Source organism: Octopus bimaculoides, chromosome 13 (assembly GCF_046866305.1).
Source record: "Octopus bimaculoides isolate indiv1 chromosome 13, ASM4686630v1, whole genome shotgun sequence".
NCBI classification, from domain to species: domain Eukaryota; kingdom Metazoa; phylum Mollusca; class Cephalopoda; order Octopoda; family Octopodidae; genus Octopus; species Octopus bimaculoides.
Genome location: NC_142940.1, coordinates 34,236,397 through 34,261,396, shown reverse-complemented (window position 1 = coordinate 34,261,396; position 25,000 = coordinate 34,236,397). Strand labels below are relative to the sequence as shown.

The window sequence follows — 25,000 nt, the reverse complement described above, 5'->3', positions numbered from 1 at the left end:
CCTGCGAAAAGAAACAAATTATTTTCCACCCAGAACAGCAGAAAAGACATGGTTTTTTAGTAGATGCTCCAACAACTCATGAATCTTTGTCATTTACACCTCCATGTCTCGTAAAATATATCAAGGTCAACAATCTGTAACCTTCACATACTCAATATCATCACGACCAACACCATCCCCACACTCTTACCGTCACCATCATTTCCACCAATAACAACAACACCATCTCTAACACCAACACGACACAATTACTACTACCACAATAATATTATCATCAAAATCACCATACAACCACCACCACTATCGGCACTATCACCATTGCCAACACCCCCACCAGTAACAAGACCAGCACTATCATCATCAGCAACACTGTCACCAGTAACACAGCCACTGCCACCAACGCCATTACTACAACCACCACCACCAACACCAACGTCCTCACCTTCACCTACTATTTACAGGATGACAACGAAGGGGCCACTGTAGTGTCACTCGATCTGCTAGACGCAACAGCTAAATTTCTCTTAGAATACCCCATATGAAATGGTCACAACGTGCGTTCTGTCAGAAAAGATCTGGGTCTAAAAAACGACCTCGATAAAAGCAAGTGAGGCACCGTGGGGGCGTCCATGTGGCCCCGCCACCTGCTAAAGCTAACCAAATCCTTCAAACTACGCTGAATAGACTTAAAGGAAACTATGACCATTACATACAGAAAGATGGAATGATCATGTTTGGAACGTCTTTGACTATACATCTACAATATCAAGAATGATAAACTAAATAACATACAAGAAGAATAACCACTTATGCCCTAAACACCCACACAGGCATACGTACACATGCACGTACACACACGAACACACACGCACAAACAGGTACTCACCCACCCAACGTACACACACACACACAATTCGCATGCATACACACACAAACATGAACACATACACACACACACATTCACTGTCCTCAATTACAAATCCCTCCACTATCATCTCACCTGTAAAGTCCATATACGTCATGTCAACAACCTACTTAAGCGTTTATCACTATTTCATCTCTTCCCGCCAAACCCCTTTTATTAAAAAAAAACCCTCTCCTCCCGCCACACCCTAACTCTATTTATACCTGACCCCTTCCTCCCCGGAGCTATTATTTTCTCAGCTCCTTTATAGCATTCAGTGAAAAGGGGTCTTAATGGGTTGGACAACAAAAGAAATAGTGATCACCCTACGTCAATTCACAATCTGATGACGTCATAGGGAGCTATCGTAAGATAACGAACGATACTAAGGGTTTTTTTTTTTAACTTATTCTTTAGATGTTGCTTTTTGAAGTTTTTGTTTTACTTTTTTCTCTTATTGTTTATTCTTTTATTATCAATTTCGTTGCAGCTGCTCTCGAATTTATTGTTATTTTCCGGCTTCTTACATTCCGCGTTCAAATCATGGGAGATCAACCTTACCTCTTATCCTTTCCAAGATCGATAAGATAAAATGCCAGTTAAGCACTGAAGTCGATAGAATCAACTCAGCCTCTCCTCTTTAAATTGCTAGCCTTGAGTGTAAATTAGAAACTGCTTTCGTGCATTGCTGAATCGTTAGAGTATCGGACAAACTAGCATGTGATATTTATCCTGGTTCATTACGTTCTGAGTTCAAATCTCGCTGAGATCAACCTTACTTTCCATCTCGCAGGGGTCGGCAAAATGAAGTACCATTAAAGTATTGGAGTCGTGTATTCAATCAACTAACTACCTTTCTCCTAAAATTATTGACTTTGTGCCCAAATTTTATCAGAATAATCATTATTGATAGAAGTAGTAGTAACAGCAGCAGTAGTAGTAGTAGTAATAGTAGTAATAGTAGTAGTCGTCATTTGTTAGTTTTAATCTTATTAAAATTGGTTTTGTAATTACTCATCCGTTGTTGTCCTAGCTGCTATTGCGAGGTGATAGAGTTGGTAAGGACTGCAGCAGCAGCAGCAGTAGCAGTAGTAGTAGTAGTAGAAGTAGTAGGAGGAGGAGGAGGAGGAGGAACAGGAGGAGGAACAGGAGGAGGAACAGGAGGAGGAAATGATGTTGTTGTACAGTTGTTTATGACGCCGTATTAATTTTATAATAATGTCAGTACAATAATAGGTTTTAATGTGTTTTTAATGTTTTACCTTGTAGTAGCCCCTGTTGTTGTTGTTGTTGTTGTTGTTGTTGCTGGTGGTGGTGGTGGTGGTGGTGGTCTTGCTTGCAGGTATAGTAGAGTTGTTGTCACTGGCCATTGTCAGTCATTTCTCATTGTCTCCTTGCATTCAGTTGTGCGCCATGCTATTTATAAACAGAACATCTTTCTTCATCGTGGGATTTTGTTTTGCCTCGTCTTAACAGCCTTCAACTTACTTATCGAGAAAGAAAGAAAGAAAGAAAGAAAGAAAGAAGGAAAGAAGGAAAGAAAGAAAGAAAGGAAAAAATAGAATGAATAGAATGAAAAGGAAGGAAGAAAGAAGAAAAGGAAAAATAAAATAGTACAAGAGGACGGGGTTGGAATAGAAGAAAGAAAGAAAGAAAGAAAGAAAGAAAGAAAGAAATAAAGAAAGAAAGAGAGAGAGAGAAAGGAAGAAAGAGTGGAAGAGGTTAATAGAAATATATGAATGGCAGATATTTATTTTGTTAATCCGCTTCACCAAACAATTCTACACATCAACATAAAATGAGGCATTTATTGAAAATAGAAAATAAACAAACAAAATGTAGGAAAAGGAGGGGACGAGGGATAAAATAAGTATATAAAAGACATAAATAATATCATGTAATGAAACACTAATTTTTCTTTTAAATTCCACTCCATGAGAGTAGCATAATCTTTAATCTCTCATAGATGGAAACTATCATGTTTGTATGATTTTAGTTCATAGAAATCACGGAGGTGTACAACGGACAAATTACGTCACCTTTCATCGCAAATGAATAAGAAAGTACGGGCCTTTGAATTTATAGGAGCTGTGGTTTAGCAGAGACACTGACCGTCTTAGTTTTCTCCAGTTAATTTCCCTTGCGAGTTCAAAAACCCGAGTTTCATTTCATCCCACCCCTAAAGTCAATAAAATACATACAAGAATGTATGTTTACATACTAAGTATGGATCGCAATCACCTGGATTCGAGCTCGGCCCCATTGCGTGACACCTGAGACAAGTGCTTTTTAGTATAGCATCGGATCGTGGCCTTGTGAGTGAATTTGGTAGACGAAAAATGTACATGTGTGTGTGTGTGTGTGTGTGTGTGTGTGAGTGCCGGGATGCGTTCGCGCGTGCACTTATTTGCAATTATATCCCGTAACTTAGCGGCTTGACAGATTAAGGACAATATAATAAGCACGTAACTTTTAAAAAAAAGTACCGGAAGAGAGTAACATGACCGACCAAATCAAAGAAAATGGTGGCTGGCATAGTTGCAGGTGTAATTGGAGGGTAATTTGGCTGCAATATTTAGCAGGTACAGTAACCGTAAGCAGTTTCCCCTGGTTTTCGTTTCCGTGACGCTATACGAGTGCAGTATATGACATGGATATTGGGCGATTTTGGATCAGCTACCACCAAAGGAAATCCGTATTTAGGTTGAATTTTCGAGAAGCGATATTAAAGAACTGTTGTGTCGACGCCCCCAAGCGAAGAAGTAGGATCGCTCAAGACATATAAATAGAGGTAGTCTAGCCGTGTTGGAGGAGCTGTAGAGTAGCTGTTGAGTAGCTGACGAGCAGCAGTCAAGTATAGATCATTCGAAGGTGCTAGATAGCAGTAGCTTGAGACATAACAAGAACAAAAGTTAAATTGCCCGTACACCAACACGACCCTATGGTTTTCGGTCTTCTTGGCAATGATTTTCAATGGAATTGCCTCACAAGAACCATGGAGATAAGCATTACATAACTGTAAGTATGTCTTATCTACCACGTGGCACTGGTTTTATGGAAATAAGGCACAGAGATTTTTGCTACCATGAAAATGGGCTATTGTGATTTTGACCACCATGTCACTAAGCAAATGAAGCATAATCCTATTTCTTATTTCCATAGACAGAAAGACATTGAACATAGATAAGATATACTTACAAAGGTATCAGTTGAACCTCAGTTGGAATGAAGCTTGCGATGAGGCTTCCATTTTCTGATAAAACAACTATAATTTAACTTAGGTTCTTAATGTTCCTGGAAAAGCAATAAGCCTTTCACTTTAACACTATAAAGACTAAGATAAGAAGCAAGCCTTTGCTAATTTGAAAATTCGTCAAAGTATTTCCTATATCCCATCCTTTGAAATCTAAAAACCAATATTTTCATTCCTTAATAACACGAATTCTGTATTAGAATCATGTATCATATCGCTCTTGTAACCATGCATTTCATGTAACCATGCATTGAATCGTTCAGAAACAAGAACAAGGACCACAACACGCTGATAAATATTCTCTCGCCACTCTTTGAAACATATCTAGTAATGCTAATATAATCATAAGGAACTAGTTGATCCCCAGACAGGATTCGTTGAATATTTTTGTTTCATTGCATATCATTAATTGATTAATCTCTTAGAACTATAAGAAGCAATTAAAATCTTTTAAGTTGGAGATATAAAACTACACCATGTATTTTTTTTTTATTATATTTTCTAAAAGACTAATATTATTTGTGTAGTTATTTGAATAATCTCTAGAAGCAATTCCTTAAACCGTTAATCTTTTCCTAAAAAAATGAATAAATAAATAAATGATAAATAACAACTGCTTAAAATTTTACTTCAGTTGCCTCCCTTCGTAAGTTTATCTCAAACACCAAGTATGTTTCGAAGATTATTTTACATTTTTCAATTTTTATTTTCGTTTCATTTATTTCTTCACTTATTCACAGGCATTTAAAGAGCACATACTTGCAATTCTATAATTTTTAAAATCATCACCTTTCGCACTTACTTGAAACAGGGTCTTTACTCAAGATGAATATCTCACATTATTTTAATTTCTCATAATCCCCGCAAAAATTACATAATCTTCATCTATCAATAGATTTAAAGTTGTTACATTGTTCATAGATTAGTTCTCATAGAAATTGCAGTATAAATATTTATGCTATGACTAATATTGCAACTATTACAAGAAAAAATAATTTATTCACCACGTCTGTTTGTGTGCGTATATGTACACACACACACACACACACACACACACACACACACACACACACACACACACACACACACACACATACACATATATATAAATTTATATATATATACATATATATATATGCTTATATATATTCGTTTGCATGTGTACATATATATGCATCCACGCGCGTTTGTGTATGCATGTGTGTGTGAGTATGAGTGTACGTATGTGCGTGAAATATTCACTGCATAAGGATACAAATGAAATATTTACATAAACACATACGCACACACACACTCATAAATATAAACACGCGCACTCACACATACACAGCACATACATATTTTATTCACGAATTCCTACTTGCAAAAGCAACAACAAATATTAAAAAAAAAGAAAGAACCAACGAAGAACTCGCAAAGTTGTTGACCAATCCGCTAGAAACAGTAGCCTTGTTTCCCTAAACTTAAATCCTATTACTTTTAACTCTTACACATATATACAGACACAGACGCACATACATACATACATACATACATACATACATACATACATACATACATGTATACGTATGTATATTTATATATTGAACAAGTTAGTCGTCTCTGAGAAAAAGAATAAACAAGACAGTCACGGTTGGAATTGGTTATATACACAGCTCTGCTTGATCAGAGCTGACCTGATGCTAAGCAATAACAACCATAACAACCATAACAATAGCAGACAAACAATAAGAAAAAATGTATTCAGATCAGAAAGAAAAACGCAATGAGAAAAAAACTTTTATTTACGGTTACAAGATGAAAGGAGTCACGATATTTGTTTATGACATAACTTTAATATCTTATTTTCCCAGGGACGAGTCCTTGAAGACGATTGGAGACAATAGTATGACGAAACAGTATAACACTTCGACGCTGTTTGTTAATTCTTTTTAATTGTTTATTAACAGTTCTAAAATCAAATCCAACACAAAGTACACCTTAATTTTTTATATCTTTTTGGTGTCACGAATGACTAAGCATGACGAACGTAATTAATGTAGATTCTGTCTGTAATAACCAGAGCCGGTTTTAAGCGAATTAGACACAAATAGTCGAATTGGGCTCCGCACCAAGAGAGGGCCCTGCGCACGATACAGCGGAGAAAGGTATGATGAATTATTAATATATATGAATTATTAATGGTGAAGCCACAGACCCCGAACTTCACTGCACCGGCCCTGGTAATAACCTATCACATTCTAAAGACAGCTATCATGTCTCGTGAGCAAAAGAAATTTTCAGAAACCGATTTAAGTAATCGACTCATTTTACATATAAAAATATACACCTCTTTCTCTTTTTCAAAAAAAGTACATAATTACAGATATATATACCATATATATACATATATATATATATATATATATATATATATATATATATATATATATATATATATATATATATATATACACACATATATATATATATATATATATATATATATATATATATATATATATATATATATATATACACACACATATATATATATATATATATATATATATATATATATATATATATATATATATACACATATATATATATATATATATATATATATATATATATATATATATATACACATATATATATATATATATATATATATATATATATATATATATATATATATATAGAGAGAGAGAGAGAGAGAGAGAGAGAGAGAGAGAGAGAGAGAGAGAGAGAGAGAGAGAGTTATTAATATTTCTAAGTCTCTCTAAAGGAGACTACGGCAGCGGTACTGGAAATTAATAGTTATCGCCAAGCCAACATGGCAGTCCCAAAATTAGGACGAAAGCTGCCGTGAATTAGCTCCAAGAAGCCATCGCCTCTAGCTAGCTATGTGACACGCGAAACCTGTGTCCTTTATAACCTTCGAACAGGGGAGGTCAGCAGTTTCCCCTTGCTGGTTTGGTATCTGCAGACTAGTTTCAGGGTGTTGCCCCTTGTCAATGCAGAGCAGCCAAGCTCCAGCCAGGCGGCGCTGCTGACTATCTGTTCGAAGGTTATTTATCTAATTTCAGTGGAATCTATCCACTGGTTTTCAGAAATAGAGTTATTAATATTTTTAAGTCTCTCTGATGGAGACTACGGCAGCGGTACTGGAAATTAATAGTTGCCGCCAAGCCAACATGGCAGTCCCAAAATTAGGACGAAATATATATATATATATATATATATATATATATATATATAAAACATACACACAAAGAAGAAAGAGATAGATAGATAGATAGATGTTTCTTTATTAGCCACACAGGGCTGAACACAGAGAGGACAAGTTATGAAGTAGAGCTGTTCTTTTTGGGGAGGAGAGGGAAGGAAGGAAACAAGGGGGGGTAGATTTTAGATCAAAAGGGATCGTAAAAAAAAAACGATCAATACGGATCGTGTATCATAGAAATGTCATGATGTAAAGTGTAAAGGGGGAAAGAGATTAGGTTTATCCGTGGGAAGAAAAGCCTACGGAAAAGACCATGGTAACCTTAGCCAATAATGTCATGCAGAAAAACACATTACAATAAGTAACTCTCTTTATACCTTTTTTTTCTGGTTCATAGGGTTGTGCTCAAGGTAGCTATGTCATTGCTACATTCATTCTTGCTACATTCACCCATCTTTTCTTGAAGCATTCAGTAGACAGAACTTCCTCTTCAAGTGAAACTTGAAGAAGTTGATGAGAAATTCACCAGAGAGGAAAGTGTTTGTCTCTAGACCTTTCAGACGCTTACCCCGAAGCTCCACCCGAAGCGGGTATCGCTTCACGATAGCACTGCTAGGCCAGGGATCTCTGGAACTTGTCCATAGGTCCCGGCCCGAAAGTCGTCTTGAACAGGCGGGTCAGGTATTCCTCGTCGACACCCAGGTTCGCCCCGAGATCGTCGTCATACCTCCCCTCCACTAATCCCGTATAGAATGCTTTGGTTGAGTTGCAGTCGCTCAAGGTCGACCCGGGACGGCATAGTTGCTCAAGAACAACACGACCCTCGCGGTGCCATTCGCCCTTCCTCGGCCTCTCTTTGATTCATGACTGCAGTTCAGTCATGGAGACGAGTTGCGGGAAAGCGCGCCTCACAAACTGCGACCACACCTGTTCACAGTCGTCTACGTAGAGCCGGAGATGTCGCAGTCTCAGCGCGCATCTGCGCATCATCAACCACGGTTCCTTTCCACAAGAAGCGGAAGAGAATTCGTTCCACTTTGGTGATGGTAGGGTCGGGACAAGGCACGACGGTCAGGCGGTAGTAGATGACGGACGCGATGTACGTATTCGCCACCTCCACCCGACCTTTTAAGGACAGTTTCCTCTCAGCCAATTGCCGGGCAAGAGTAGCCACTCTACTCGTTATCTCGTCCCAGTTCTTCTCCGTTTGGAGGTCCGGATCAAACCAGACTCCGAGCAACTCGACCGGACCGTCGGTCCAGCGTCCCACGTCGAAGGCGCTGCTGGACGGCATGGGCTGGCTTCTACAGGTGCCGAGCCGCAAGCCCACTCACTTTTACCGGTTGATTTTCGCTCCTGTTACCGCTTCGTAGTCTTTCAGTGTCTCGCCGACCAGCTTGATGTGCTCTTGGCTAGACACTATGACGGTGACGTCGTCCGCGTATGCGGACACGCTCGTCCCGCATCCCAATTCTCGCGTGATGCCCCTCAGTGTCGCCAGCCTCCGCAGTAGTGGCTCGAGAGTCAATATGTACATAAGCGACGAGAGGAGGCATCCCTGACGAACCGAACCTGCAAATTGAACCAGTGTTTAGGTTTCATTGAAAAAATTACCCTCACAACACACGCACACACGAAAACACCCACATATTTCTACTTAAATCTCTCAGATGTAATATTTTCCAGTTACTCACTATCAATTACTTTTTATTGCAGGAATCATTACGTCGGTATTAATTACTTTAGCACTGATGCATCAAGAGTTATGGAAACAGACCGCATTTCTTTCTTTAGCAATAGCAGCAGCTTGCCTTTTAATTTCCATTTGAACTCACGTCTCAAGTAAGTAAGAACTCTATTGCTTATTGCGGTATTATCTCTAATGTAGTAGTTCTGATTAATTTATCTATATCGAATTATCTAAATAATTCTAGGAAGAATTGTAAATCGGAAAATACGATTGATGTGGTGAAAACAGCTGTAACTTTATTGTGCCATTACGCCACCAACAACTTTAGAAAAAAATTATTACACTTCCATAGACACCTGTGATATTACAGGTAACACTCTTGTTTTTAAAATAACACTCACAAAAACTCTAGTCAGTTTTATTAAGTACTCTCAAATAAGGTAGCATTTAATCATTTATCTTTATACTCCAGCATCTGGTAAAGTTAAGGGACACATAGTTTATTGTGTTTTCTGTTACACATTGAGACATCTTTAGATATGTCATACTTCGTTTCTGTAGACAGGTATATTAATTTTTTAATGTATCAAAAGAATAACACTGCATCTAATGCGGCAGGATTATGGATGGGAGACCGAGTGTCCAAGGCTAGGTACTCAGCTTGGTCCGCTAATGGTTATTAATAATATTGAAAACATGCCTAACTATTACAGACTTTTAGCACAAACTCAGGAAAATTTGCTTATGGTACGCCGGCAGTAAAGTGGAGAGATCACATCATCTCATTATACCACCTTCCACAGCATACATAGCCCATACCTTATAATGTGTGTAACACTATTTCATATCTGTTACCTTCTAGAAACGTGGTTTACTTATGATGAATTTAACGCTTGATACTTTATTCCAGTAAACTCTCACAATATTATATTTACATACTTAGGACTATACATTTCCCTCTACAAAATCACTTTAAAATATATTTTAGTAAGAATAGGATGAAACGTATTAATTTTTTTACACAAAATATAATTGTAAAATAGGTGTGCATTTTATGCGACAGTGGGTCTTATACGCCAGCAAATACGGTAATTAGATAAGAATTAATTGCGACATATATAGTTAATAAGTTAATAGGCCTTTTTTCTAGTTTATGCATGTCTGAATAATAATGTTACAAAACCTGTGTCTAAAAAAGTTGATCGCTTCTTGTTACAAGCATTGAACTGTACCAGTGGTTAAAGTACTGACTGTCTTCATCTAACCATAAATTTACATCTAAGAGCAGCAAAGGCTAAAGTATAACTGGTGAATATTTTAATTAATAATAATGTATGTGACATATTTTGCTGTAGTGTGTTCAAATCTTGATCTAGGTATAGGTTGGTGCATGTTGTATTTCGACATATTTATAGTATATCGATACGAAAATGTTATTGATATCTATCTTCACAATTAATTAGCCCTTTTTCATGCTAACAGAGCCACCATTTATCACTTCCATATATTATATAATTTGACAATTTACACTAGTCTGATTTCACATATTTTTGAAGACAAATTATTCCTGCGTTAAAAAAAACAAAAAAAACGCTATTTTATTCTATCCATCAGTTATCATCAGTGTTCGACGTCCGTGACGGATATATTAAAACATTACAAGTGAAACAGGGCTACAACCATCTTAGTAATTATATTTTCAACTACAAGTGAAATAAAAACTGTTCTTAAAATATTGATAATTCTGATATAAGATAATAAATTTGATAGAAGAGCAGTAGACTGAATTAACCTAGAGGAAAGAGGCTAAATTCCTCAAGAATATTTTGGTTCATTCTTACGTTTTGATATATTCAATCTGGTAGTGAGATATTTAGACTGGTACAGTGTATTTCTTTTGATTTATAACAAAGCATAACTAACGGACTTTGTAATGTCAATGAACCAATTGACTAAATGTTGCTAGGTTTACATAATCGGGACCGGGGTATACAAAATCTCCTTCGTCCATTGCTCTTTGACATCTGATAAAAGACCGAAGTGGAATCCAGATTTTAAAATTTATACAACAAATAAATGAACCATACTAATTAATCCTTTTTACTAAAGGCACAAGGCCTGAGATTTGAGAGGATGGAACTAGTCGATTACATTAACCCCAGTGTTTCACTTGTACTTAATTTATCGTCCCCGAAGGGATGAAAGACAAAGTCGACCTCGACAGAACTTGAACTCAGAGCTAACGATTCTCTCAGCTCGCTGCCTTAGACCCATACTAATTAATAAATAAAACAAATAAATACTCCATAGATATTAATTAAGTGCCAGGTCCTGCCAAAAATGTTCAAAGTCGTCTTCTTTAGTTCATCAGCAAACAATAACTTCAATCTGTTCACAAAGAACTGAACGAGGAACTACAGAGCACCGATTGATCGATAAACCGCTTGTTAATCTCAGAGTGATTGGTTTGTTATTCTAACTAGCGCGGCACAATAAACATATTCAACAGACTGTGATAACAAAAGATACACACACACACACACACACGCACACACACCCACACACACACCCACACACACACGCACTCTCTCTCACACACACACGCGCGCACGCTCTCTCTCTCTCTCTCACACACACACACACACACATAAGAGGACAAAAGAATAGAAAATTATCTCAAAACCATGAAGTAGTGTATTTAGACGGACATTTTATTGACATTATCTCCAACAAATATCAGATTGTCTTTTCTGAACATTTTCAATAATAATCGATTTGTGTGTGTGCGTGTGAGTGTGTGTACGGATCATACACATACAAATATACACATATATGTATGCATACATATATACATGCACATGTGTGTGTGAGTGTGTGTGTCTGTGTGTGTGTGAGAGAGAGGGCGCGCGCGCGTATACATATAATGGATCCTCTGTCGTTTTCCTCGACGCATATGAAGTTATTTTCTAAATTGAAATACCTAGTCATTAAATCAACTCATAGCCGGTTGAATATTCCGTAACCATCAGAACACCTCGCGTAATTTCCAGGCCGAATTAGTTTGACAAGTCGAGACATTTGAATTACAGATACAGTCCTTCTGACAGGCTTCTCCCAACTTGCCGTCCAACTTATATATATATATATATATATATATATATATATATATATATATATATATATATATATATATATATATATATATATATATATATAATTATTATTATTATTATTATTATTATTATTATTATTATTATTATTATTATTATTATTATTATTATTATTTTATGTTTGACTTTTGTTTTGCATTTGTACAAGTTGGATCCAAGTCTCACCCAGAGACCTCAAGAGACAACAAGTTAGAAGTTCATGTAGGTGTTATGCCTAGGGTACCATATATTTGGATTTGTACAGTTTTGTTCAAGTGAATGTTTAAGAAACCATAAGAAAATTATGTGTTTGCTTTAAAATTTGAGATCACATAGACAGTATTTTACGTAGGATATGGGCAGTTCCCATGAGCACTATCTTTTGAACTTCAGCCATTTTGGGGTTTCCTGGTATCTGAGCTAGGTAGTAATCAGCCCGTTTCGCTGTCATTCCCAGGGCACCTATGACAATAGGTATTGTTTTCGTCTTCAGATTCCACATTTTGCTAATTTCTATTTCAAGATCTTTATATTTGCTCAGTTTTTGGAAGGTCTTGACAGATACGTTTATATCAATTGGGACAGTCATATCAATGAGGAAGCATGATTTTTGTCTGAAGTCTTTCAGTATGATGTCTGGCCTATTTGCGTCTATCTTTCTGTCAGTTTGAATGGTGAAGTTCCAGAGGAGTGCAATGTGATCATTTTCAAGTACTGGGGGTGGTTTGTGTTCCCACCAGTTTTTATCATGGGGCAAGTCCAGGTTTTTTCATATTACCCAGTGAATATATTGTGCAGCTCTATCATGCCTGTTGAGATACTCTGTAGGTGCAAGCAGACTGCACATGGAGACAACATGATCGATGGTCACATTTTGTTGTTGGCATATGCGACATAATGGGGAGCTGCCGTTCTTTAATATGTTGGCCTGGTAGTTCTTTGTAGGTAGGCATTGATCTTGGGCTGCTATGATAAACCCCTCTGTTTCTGATTTCAAGCCAGAGGTCATTAACCATTGGTGGGTAAGGGCTTTGTTAATATCTGCATTATTCGCTCTCTTTGGGTGTTTGCCATTGAGAGGTTTTCCATGCCATTTTTCAGTCATAATATCTAAGGCAGCAATTCTTCTTCTTCTTCTTCTTCTTCTTCTTCTTCTTCTTATTATTATTATTATTATTATTATTATTATTATTATTATTATTATTATTATTATTATTATTATTATTATTATTATTATTATTATTATCATTATTATTATTATTATTTATTGTCTTTGCACAACTTCTGTCACTGGAGATGTACTCCGGTGCCAGCTGTCCCCTACCAGTGAACTAAGGTAAGACCCCCTATTTTTTGAGCATCATCCGAAGTATTCGAGCGGTTCCAAGCAGTGTTGTTTTCTGCAAGTGCTCCACCCTTACTGCAGCCCTTATTTGTTCCATGTACTTCTCAAGATTTTTACTCACTGTTCCCAGGGCTCCGACAATTATTGGTACTACAACCACTTTTTTTTTCATCGACCACAACTGCTCAACCTCCCAAGCTAACCTATTATTATTATTATTATTATTATTATTATTATTATTATTATTATTATTATTATTATTATTATTATTATATGCTTGGCTTTTGCTTTGCATTTGTACAAGTTGACTCCAAGTCTCACCCAGAGACCCCAGGAGACAAATTAGAAGTTCAAGTTACTGTTATGACTAGTGTGGCGTATATTTGGTTTTACACTAAGTATTGTTCTAGAGAATGTCTGTCAAAACATAAGTAAATTAGAAGTTTGTTTTAAAAGTAATTTGATCAAAAGATGATAGTCTGATGTTAAGATGACAGTAAAAGGTGTTTGCTGCTATGTACATTAAAAAGTATTGTGATACTGTTTACAGATTAAAAATATTTTGAGGATTACATAGACAATATTTTACGTAGGATATGGGCAGTTCCCATGAACAGTATTTTTTGAATTTCTTCCATTTTTGGGGTGGGGGGGATTTCCTGGTATCTGTGCTAGGTAGCAATTAGCTCCATTTGCTATCATTCCTAGGTTAGCTATGACAGCAGGTATTGTTTTAGTCTTGAGGTTCCACATTTTTGCCAATTTCTATTTCATGATCTTTATACTTACCCAGTTTTTGGTAGGTCTTGATAGATACATTCATGTCGATTGGGATAGTCATATCGATGACGTGTCATAATTTTTGTCAGAAATTCTGTAATATAACGTCTGGCTCTTTCGCATCTATCTTTCTGTCTGTTTCAACGGTGAAGTTCTAATTATTATTATTATTATTATTATTATTATTATTATTATTATTATTATTATTATTATTATTATTATTATTATTATTATTATTTTCTCTTTATCACAGGTTTTGTTGTAGCTCCTGCAGTCTTGCATGCGTAGCGGGTTTACTACCTGCAGCCTACGGTATCATGCTATCCGCTCTTTTCAGCTATCTGATACTTTCCTGATTATTCTGACCGTGCCAAGGAGGCAAACCTTTTGTAACAGTTCTACTGGGCGCACTATTCCAATTTCTTTTATATTCCCCTTGATGCTTTTTGATACTGTTCCCAAGGACCCAACAATAATTAGCACCTTCTTCATTTTCCATAGCCGGGCTATTTCGAGCTTAGGAGGGTCGTATCTATCTATCTTATCGCCTTCCTTCTTGACTATTCGTAGATCAAAAGGGCTTGCAACATCAACTATATAGCATATGTGGTGCACCTTGTCTACCACCACTAGATCCGGTCTGTTATGCTCTAGCACCTGATCTGTTTGGATTGGGAAATCCCAAAGGATTTTGCTAGTCTCCGACTCCGCCACTCTCTGCGGTTTGTCCTCATACCACGTATTGCCTCTCTCTAGCCCACATTTTTCGCACAGTTTCCAATGTAGCACTTCCGCTCCCTGGTCGTGTCGCCACAACTTGTAGTGGTTTGTAGCATTCGTTCGTGATACGAGCAATAGTTTCGCCTACTCTGTTGCAGATGCCGCACAGCGAAGACACTTGCTCATTCCAAAGGTTGACCCTCCAGTTCGTGGCCAAAGTTTGATCTTGTACTGCCAGTATAGTGCTCTCAGTCTCTTTTTTTAGGGTTCCTTTCATCAGTCAATCTCACCTATCTTTTCCAACAACTTCTGTTGTGGCTATATGAAATTGATGTTTCTGACATTCATCTTTGAAGCCAATATTTTTCTCATTGCCGCAGGTACTCTCTTTTTGTCTTTTCCTTCATGTCGTTGTGTTTGATTCCATCTGCCTGAAGTATTTCCTGGTATTTATAGCTAGATTGATGTTGAATTGTCTTGATCATTTCACCACTCGGCAACCATATGCCTTCTGTCCTGACAAGCTTTTCTCGTTTCATCATCATCGTAGCACATTTTGAGAGTCCAAACTCCATCATAATATCATTGGAGAAAATCCGCACTGACTAGACTAGGCTATCCAGTTCTGCTTCAGTTTTATGAATAGCTTCAGGTCGTCCATGAATAGCAAGTGGTTCAGTTTTCCCTTACCTCTTCCCAGATCATACTCTAACTTAGTTTTCTGTAGTATATTACTCGAGTCGATCATTCCCAGCACGGATATCAGTGGGGATACACTGTCCCCCTGGAATTCGGAATTTACAACGGAAAGGCAAAGAGACGGAGTGTGCTAGTCAGCATCAGTATTGCTAGAAATAAGAATATATATATATGTATATGCATAGATATGTGTGTGTATACATGTATATATGTAAGCATGTATGTATTTATGTATGTACGTATGTCTTATAAGAGCTTAAATCAACACATCAAAGTGACTATCAAATTATTCTTTGTGTATGCGCGTGTGTGTCTGTGTGTCTGTATTTGTTTGTTCCACACTATTGCTTGACAACCGGTGTTGGTGTGCTTACGTCCTCGTGACATAGCGCTTTGAATAGGGTCCGATGAAATAACTAACAATCTTTAAAACTAAAATAAGTAGTGAGGTCGATACTTTCAGTTCATAGCGGTGCCCCAGTATGGCCGCAGTGTAATGAGTGAAACAAGAAAAAGACAAAAAGATAAACGAAAGATATATTCATATATATATATATATATATATATATATATATATATATTTACATGTATGTGTGTGTATCTATATATGTACATATGTACGTATGTATGTATTTATTTATGTATGTATGTATGTATGTATGTATGTATGTATGTACGTATGTATTATGTATGTGCGTATGTATGTATCATTAAAATAAAATACGTTTCCTCTGGCTCTTCTATTCTGAATTCGTTTCTTGTAATTTTCTCTTTTGATTTTTCTCGCTTCACTTCCCACCCCCTCCTTTTAACGTCCACTGTCAAATCACGTATTTCGTCTATTTACTTACTTTAGTACTTTTTATCACAATTGGCTATCACTGGGCAACGTTCTCATCTCAATCTCTCTCTGTGATTGTATATACTAAGCTAAATGTTTTAAGACAAGGAAAAACAAAAAAATAAATGAAGAACAACAACAACAACAACAACAATAATAATAATGATAATAATAATAATAATAATAATAATAATAATAATAATAATAATAATAATAATAATAAAGCAGAGAAATGTAAGGAAATGAAATAAATAAGTAAATAAATAGAAATCGATAGATCTTTTCCCACTTTAATCATTGTTTGGCTAAAAGAAAGCAGCAAATGGTGTTAAAATGAGATAGAAACAACAAAAGAAAATGGGGGTATGTTTGAAAATCATGTGATGGAGCTGGAGAAGAAGAAGAAGAAGAAGAAGAAGAAGAAGAAGAAGAAGAAGAACAACAACAACAACAACAACAACAACAACAACAACATCAACAACAACAGCATCAACAACAACAATATCAGCGTGATGTGTTTGCATATGTTTCTGATGTATCGGATGAAGACACTCAACAAAGGGGAAGGAAATAGGATGGACACAAATACCCAAATAACAATGACAATAGCAACATCATCACCACTGCCCACATCCCAACCACCACCATCACAACCCACTATAGCCAACAATGTCACCACAACCATCGTGACTAACCTCCTCTAAAACCATCAATACCACTTAATTACTACCATGACTATCTCCACGAGCACACACAATATATATACATGTGTGTATGTGTGTATACATATATATATATATATATATATATATATATATATATATGTATATGTGTATATATATTTATATACACAAACACTCATTCATAGACACACATTCTTAGAGAGAGAGAGAGAGAGAATAAATAAATGCATACTAAATACTGTTCAAGATAAATTCTTGAATTATCTTCGTTTGAAGAGAAAGTATACAAACGCCAAGGGGCAATGGCAAGCAACTCTCAATGAGAAGAGATAATATAAAGAATCAGAAATTCAAATGCATTCACATGTCTTAAAGGAAAATACCGTGTGTTGTTTTTATTTTTTATTGAAACATGAGTACAATGTTTCTATCTCTATAGGCGTCATCAGCCCAGTTACCGACCTACCTTGAAATGAACTAGAGACATGATTTTGGTATTTACAATAATTTTTTTTTTAATTATGGTCTAAGGTAGTTTGCATAGCTGAAACAAAGTAAGCTAAGAGAAATATCTCAGAGCGACATCTATTCCCTGTTTGTGCGTAGTATGTGTGTGTGTGGAAGTGTGATGGAGGTGGGGACGTAAAATTATGAAACCAAAGATAGCAGACACAAATAGATTTATACGTTGGAGTTCGAAAAGAAGGAAAGAATAGAGAGTCATAAAAAGATAAAGAAGAGAAAAGAAAACAAAGATAAAGAGAAAAAAAAACTAACTGTTCAATGGAAATAGATAGTCGTCGCTTAAATGATAAAAACATATGCAGGCTTCAATTGAGAAATTAAATTCTAATTGAGTCTGTTCATCAAAAGTCTGTACTTTTTTATGCGAAATACATTTTCATAGCACTTAATTTACAGAAGGCGTTTGATACGAAGATGCGGATTCGAGCGGGGTAGAATTCTATTTAAAGTGGAAATTTAAAGCATTGCTTAAGAACCTCCCAAAACTTTCGAAGGTTTTCAGAGAAATTTTCTATACGAATACAGTATACTCAGACGCGAGCAGGATAAAATTCTCTACAATATATTTGTTTTGATGTTGACATATGGAGGTGAGCGCATTCTTCGAAATGAACCTTCAAAATAAATTTCTTTAAGTGCTGAACAAAATTTCTTTACTTTCTTTCCCAAAATCAATCGTCAAATATGTTTGCAATGAAAGCAGTGTAATTGTTGCAGTAAAGTTTCGCTTTGAATCTTGTCATCTGAGTCATCTCTTGAGATTTAGAGAAAAGTCAACACTCAAGTCAATACTCAGCAATTTATTGAGAAATCATCATTTAACTACTTTTTGAAGAATTCGTACAAAATAATGTATGTCAGTTTTCAACAAATTCCTTTTTGAGTCGACAAATTCAGTGTTTTACATTCTATTGAACAGCTGTTTGCGTGATGTTACCGATAAATATTTACACCCTCTACATCTGCCGTCTTGTCTTTTATGTTCCTTACTTATCTTCCCTGATACAGACACCACGTCTTTGATAGTTCTTCCTGGTCCCATTACTGACACCACGATTTTTTTGTTCTTTTGATGCAGGCCGGTACTTTTAGTTTAACGAGTTTTGTTGTAATCATCTGTTGTTGCACAACCATAATCAAGATTTCTGTTTCTCTTATTAGTCTTTCATCTTCCACCCAAAACTACATATCCCCTAATTCTATGTCTATTTACCTAAGAAACTCCCCATCTAACATTTCTTTCTTTTCATTACACATTTCCATCCTGTGTTTTCTATTTTCTTTCTAATCCTTTCCTGTCTCTCTGTGTTCTTAAACTTTCATCTGTTTAGTTGCAGATGTATACTTTCTTTCATTTTATTGACATACTTCTTTGTACTTATAATTGCCAACCAGTATACTGTGTCTATTACATTTGGTTGTTTTTTGTCTCTTTCTTTCTTTCATATATATAAAGTCTATCGAGGTTGTTTCGTGGATGCAATTCATCATGCATTGTAAACAAAGCATCTGTTAATTCCATTCCGTTAACATTTCGTCTACTAAAAAACTGCAGAATATAAAAATATTATTATTTTTCCGGTGTCAATGACTTTAATGATTCTATTTAATTTTGCTTCTAGAAACTTCTTCATCCTCCTTGACATATTTTATAACTTCATTCTTCTATTTCTTCGGCTTCACTTCGATAGTTTTCCGCATACCCAAATATTTATATCTTTCTTCCACCAGAGGTGTTTCTTTTGCTCTCATCACGACTTCTTTCAATGGGCTCAGGACTAATAGTGTTTAAATCATAAAAATTATTTTGGTTCATATACCAAACCAACCGGAAGTCGAGTAAATAGATGAATTTTAAATGTAGATAAAAAAAAGAGTTGCTGTAGATCACAAACTATACCATTTGAATTAATGTAGATCACAAGCTATACCAGAAACATGTATGTAGATCACATACTACACCGGCACTCGTTGTTGTTTATATTATGCGTACTTGGATACGAAACGTTGTAACAAAATCAGCGCTGGATATGATTTCTAAAGAAAATCTGAAAAAAATAATCTTAACAAGATATTTACGTGACGCTGGATAAAAGACTGGAAGAATTTTTACTGAAGATTTTATGAATACACACACACACACACACACACACACACACACACACACACATACGCAACTACACACATGTATCGTTGCTATTATGCAAAAGTGTCGTAAGACCAAAACGTTACTTTTTCAGAAAACGAAATGATAGTTTCACCGTTCCATAGCAAAACTTTGACAATTTTTAGTATCTTGGCATCTGAAGCAGCTCGAGATACGACAGTTTCACCAAAAGAACCGGCTATCGCAAGAAAAAATATATATTGAAAAAAAAAACCGCATTTGGTCAAATTTGGACATTCAGCAGTTTAATATAACACCAGCAATATATATCATTGACGTCCTAATGGTTTTATAAACTTTTGAGAGAACATGAAATAATTTATTTTGGAATAGTGGCTCTCCATGTTCACATAAAGATTCACTTCAGCTTCGGCAGTCACTATTCCCAAAAAGACCTGTGGGGGGGGGAGTGTGTGTGTGTGTGTGTGTGTGCATGTATAGGAATATATTCACATGTACATATATATATATATGTATATACTCACACACATGTACATACACATACACACACATGTAAACACATATCTATGTATGTATGTGTGTATTATGCATGTATGTTGTATGTATGTGTGTATTATATAGGTCTGTGTGTATGTATGTGTATATTTATTTATTTATGCATTGAAAGAGACGCGAGGGGATAGAGAAGCAAACAGTATTTAGTTACGTTTTGAGTTCAAGTCCTACCGAGAACAATTTTATATTTCATCGTTCTGAGTTGATTAAAAATAATTCCCCTTTACTTCACTCTTCCCCGAAGTTTATTCTATTGTTAAATCTAAACCTGACACTGCACTGCACTCTATGGACACAATTGTATTAGCTGACACAAAGAAATTGCCACCTGAAGCTAATAAGACATAGTTTACCACGAAATACATTTAAGGCTCAAGTAAGTAGGATTAATATTACAAATGTTTGTTCCTATTATTAATGCAACAGTTAACTGCCTGCACGTAGAATAAGGCACGACTCAAGATACAGAGTCCATGGTTTCCTGTTGAGGGTTACCCGGGAAGAGAGAGACATCAGACAGTTTAACGCGTTAAGTATTGGTTGTAAATCAATGTGTCCAGCTACTTGAATAAATAAAGATGTCAATTGCAAACGATCTCGTTAACGTATACACCACAAATTATACTAATATATATGAATAGGTCTAAATAGATTTGCAGTAGGAAAGATACAGTTGAGAGAAAATGGCTGACGTTAAAATGTAGAAAATATAATTAATGAAAATATACGAGAAAACTCACGCATGAGTGCAGTTTTATTGCTGTAAGTGCAATTTGTGTGATTTAGTGCAGGCTTGTTATATATATATATATATATATATATATATATTCGGAGGTGTAGGTTCGGGTTCGAATCCAATCGCTGCCAACTGACTTTTCATTTTCCCCAGCATGGTCGGAGTCTAATGACTGAAACATGTAAAAAGATATATGTGTGTGTGTCTATGTGTATTTATGTATGTTGATAGTAAGATAGGTATACATAAATATAAACACTACCCCTACTCCTGCTTGCGCGATTACACACACGCACACACACACACACACACACACACACACAACACACATACACACTCATACACTTACACACCCGAGGTCCAGCTTTTTTGTCAAACATACAATAAAAGTACGACTATGTTGTAGTTTTACCATTTATTGCAGTTCTAATTTTACAAGGCAGTACTCTAGCATGGCTTTAGTCAATTGACTGGTGCAAGTAAAAGATAACAGATGAAATGTATTTTCGAAACAGTTCTTTACAGTTTAGTAGGAAGTTTAAAATTTCCTGATTCCCGACTTAAAAACTCTACACTAGGACGGTTTTTACAGCGGTTCCTATACACTTAAAGCTTGAGGAAATCTCACACTATAAGACAGCACTAAATGGGGAAGATATTGGTAAACAAGTTACAGCTATAGTATACCGAATTCTTCCAAAAATATAACTTTAAGAATGTGGCAATATTCACTGAACAGCAAATATACACGCGTATGACATACACTATTAATAAACAAGATTAAAGCAATTCTTAACCGTTCCGATATTACGTAAACTCTGAGGATTCCAAATTTCGGTGATAATAATAGCATCAATTACATTCGCCCTGATTCTCTTAAGCGGCAATCATACACACCAACACCACTTCATCCAAAAACTGAGCCCGAGAAACGTTAATGAAGGATTTAGGTGGCTTAATTTCGAAGCAAATCACAAAGAAATCACACGAAAATATGGAAAATTTTAAAAGAAAATAAAACTAGAACGCTGTCGTGCTTTTGATGCAATGCGCGCGCGCACAGACACACACACACACACACACACACACACACACACTTACGCACTCACGCACTTACGTACATATTCCTATAATAGGATTTCAGTTGGGCAAAGCAACGAAGCACTCGTCTATAATACATTATTCCCACTGTTTATTGTAACCATCAACACATTGTTGTACGTTTTATACCTAAACCTCCAGGTGATCACTCGATATGCTGAAAAAAAAAAAGCTGCTAAATTTCTCTGAAAACATACTCTAAGAACTTCTTTAAAAATATTAGATCGCATAATTATACTGTAGTCTAAGATATGCCATACTTGCAACTGAAAATGTAAGGAGATGGTCATATGACAAGGTGCGGATTTCCATTGTTGTCGTTAATGTTATAATTACGGCATTCTAGCTGTGACTATCACATCTTTTCGTATATCTATGATTACATAAACAAATATATCCTTCTTTTTTTTTAATAGATTTCATTGTAAACAGAACATTTTCGTTGTTATTCTTTAGCAAGTTGAGCAACAACGAAGAGACTTATTTATTTCGCTCCTCATCATGATAAATTACTCATCCACGCTTGAGAAATTCATAGAATTAATCTCACCAATTTGGGCCTTTTTCCGTTTAGTAGTTTTATATAACATTGGTATCAGATCATGCATATTGATTGCCTGACTAACAGACTGATTGATTGAATGAATGACTATTGATTGAGTGGGTCAACGATTGAGTAACTGTTTGGCTGACCAACAGATTGTTAGATTTGACTGATTGGTTGTCCGACTGAGTGATTGATTGTATTGCCAACATGATGGAAGATTAACCGATTGCTGATTCAAATGATTGACTGATTGAATGATTAACTTAAAGACAGGTTGATAGATCGATGGAATGATTGACGGATTGATTGATTGAATGTCTTAATTCTTGAAAGGTTGACTGGGTGGTTGATTTATTCACTGACTGACATGTTCATTGATTAGATAGTTAATTAAATGAATGATTAAATGATGAAATGATTGATTAGCTTTCTGAATGTTTGATTGATTTATTGAGTGAGTGAGTGAGTGAGTGAATCAGTGAGTGAATGTGATTGGCTGGCTGGTTGACAGGCTGAGACTAAGCTGCTCGATGATCAGGTGGTTGATTAATTGAATGACTGACCGGTAAAAGTTTTGATTAGCTGATTGATTGAATGAGCTACAATATTTTCGGTTTCCAAGGCGGTGAGCAAGCAGAAACGTTAGCACGCCGAATGCAAAGCTTAGCGGTATTTCGTTTGTCTTTACGTTCTGAGTTCACATTTGCCTTTCTTCCTTTCGGGGTCGATAAATTAGGTACCAGTTGCGTACTGGAGTCGATCTAATCGAGTGGCACCCTCCTCAAAAATTTTGGACCTTTTGTGCCTAGAGTAGAAAAGAATATTTTCGGTTTCCAAAGTTTTAAAAGCAATTATCATCTACCTTTTCTTTGTTTAACATCTGGTCAGTTTTCACATAAAATCTATGACGTTCTATCCGTGACCATTACAGTTAAACTATATTATTTTCTATGTTCTTTCTATATTTTAAATGATTGGGGAGAGATCTGAGGGAGAAGTTGGAGCTACTTTCCGCAGATTAATCGACTGAATAAAGAATTCTGTTGTTGACTCTGTTTTTTTTTTTTTTTTGTTTCTGTTTTTTTTTAAGAAAAGGGTTTGTGTTTGTTGAGGGGTTCTTGGAGTGGAAAATCAGTCAGTATTTCTCAGGGTTAACTTAGTGGAAACTTTGTTTACAATTTACTTAAATTTCTTCGGATTAAGGGGTCGTAGAGTAAACAAAAAATAGATAGATTACACACGTCACAGACATTCACACACATACACACACACACATACAAACATACACAAACATACATACATGCATACATATACACATACATACATGCATACATACATACATTCATACATACATGCATACATACATACATACATACATACATACATATATACATGCATACATACGCACGCACATACTGGCGCATACAGACACGTGCATATATATATATATATATATATATATATATATATATATATATATATATATATGCAATACACGCAATAAATAAAAGGTACAACACTGCATGCAACATAGACTGATAGACAGACAGACAGACAGGCAGACAGACAGACAGGCAGACAGGCAGACAGACAGACAGAGAGACAGACAGACAGACAGACAGACAGGTAGACAGGTAGATAGATAGATAGATAGATAGATAGATAGATAGATAGATAGATATACATACACACACTTATTCACACACACACACACATACACGCATATATACACATACATATGCGCACGCAAACGCACATGTTCCCATATGCAAAACCAAGCGAACGAAGGAGTCTCGAAGTAGTAACTCGACCTTTCGCAAACAGCAGCTAAATTTCCCTTAAATAACACCGCTTCGTATTATTAAAGACCATATGAAATTTTGTAGACACGGGTTCCATCTCCTACATAGGAAAAAGTCTGGTTAATAACATCTGAAACGCCTTTGAACTTATATATCTGCCTGTACGATGACGACTGACCTAGGGCTAAAAAAAAACAGCGCACAAGATAACTATTCTTACAGATACACATAGAGGCACAACCATGATATATACATACGGACACAAATACAAACACACACAAACACACACAAACGCTCATACACATACATGCATCAAACACAGACACACGCT

The 25,000-nt window shown here is 35.9% G+C and overlaps 1 long non-coding RNA gene across 1 annotated transcript in view; it reads left to right on the top strand.

Annotated features, from left to right (window-relative positions):
- Nucleotides 1-25,000, top strand: part of LOC106872058 (uncharacterized) — a 204,951-nt gene that overhangs the window by 133,901 nt on the left and 46,050 nt on the right. Inside the window, exon 2 of the long non-coding RNA XR_001409732.3 lies at nt 9,085-9,210. This is a non-coding gene — a long non-coding RNA (uncharacterized LOC106872058). The remainder of the gene's footprint in view (nt 1-9,084; nt 9,211-25,000) is intronic.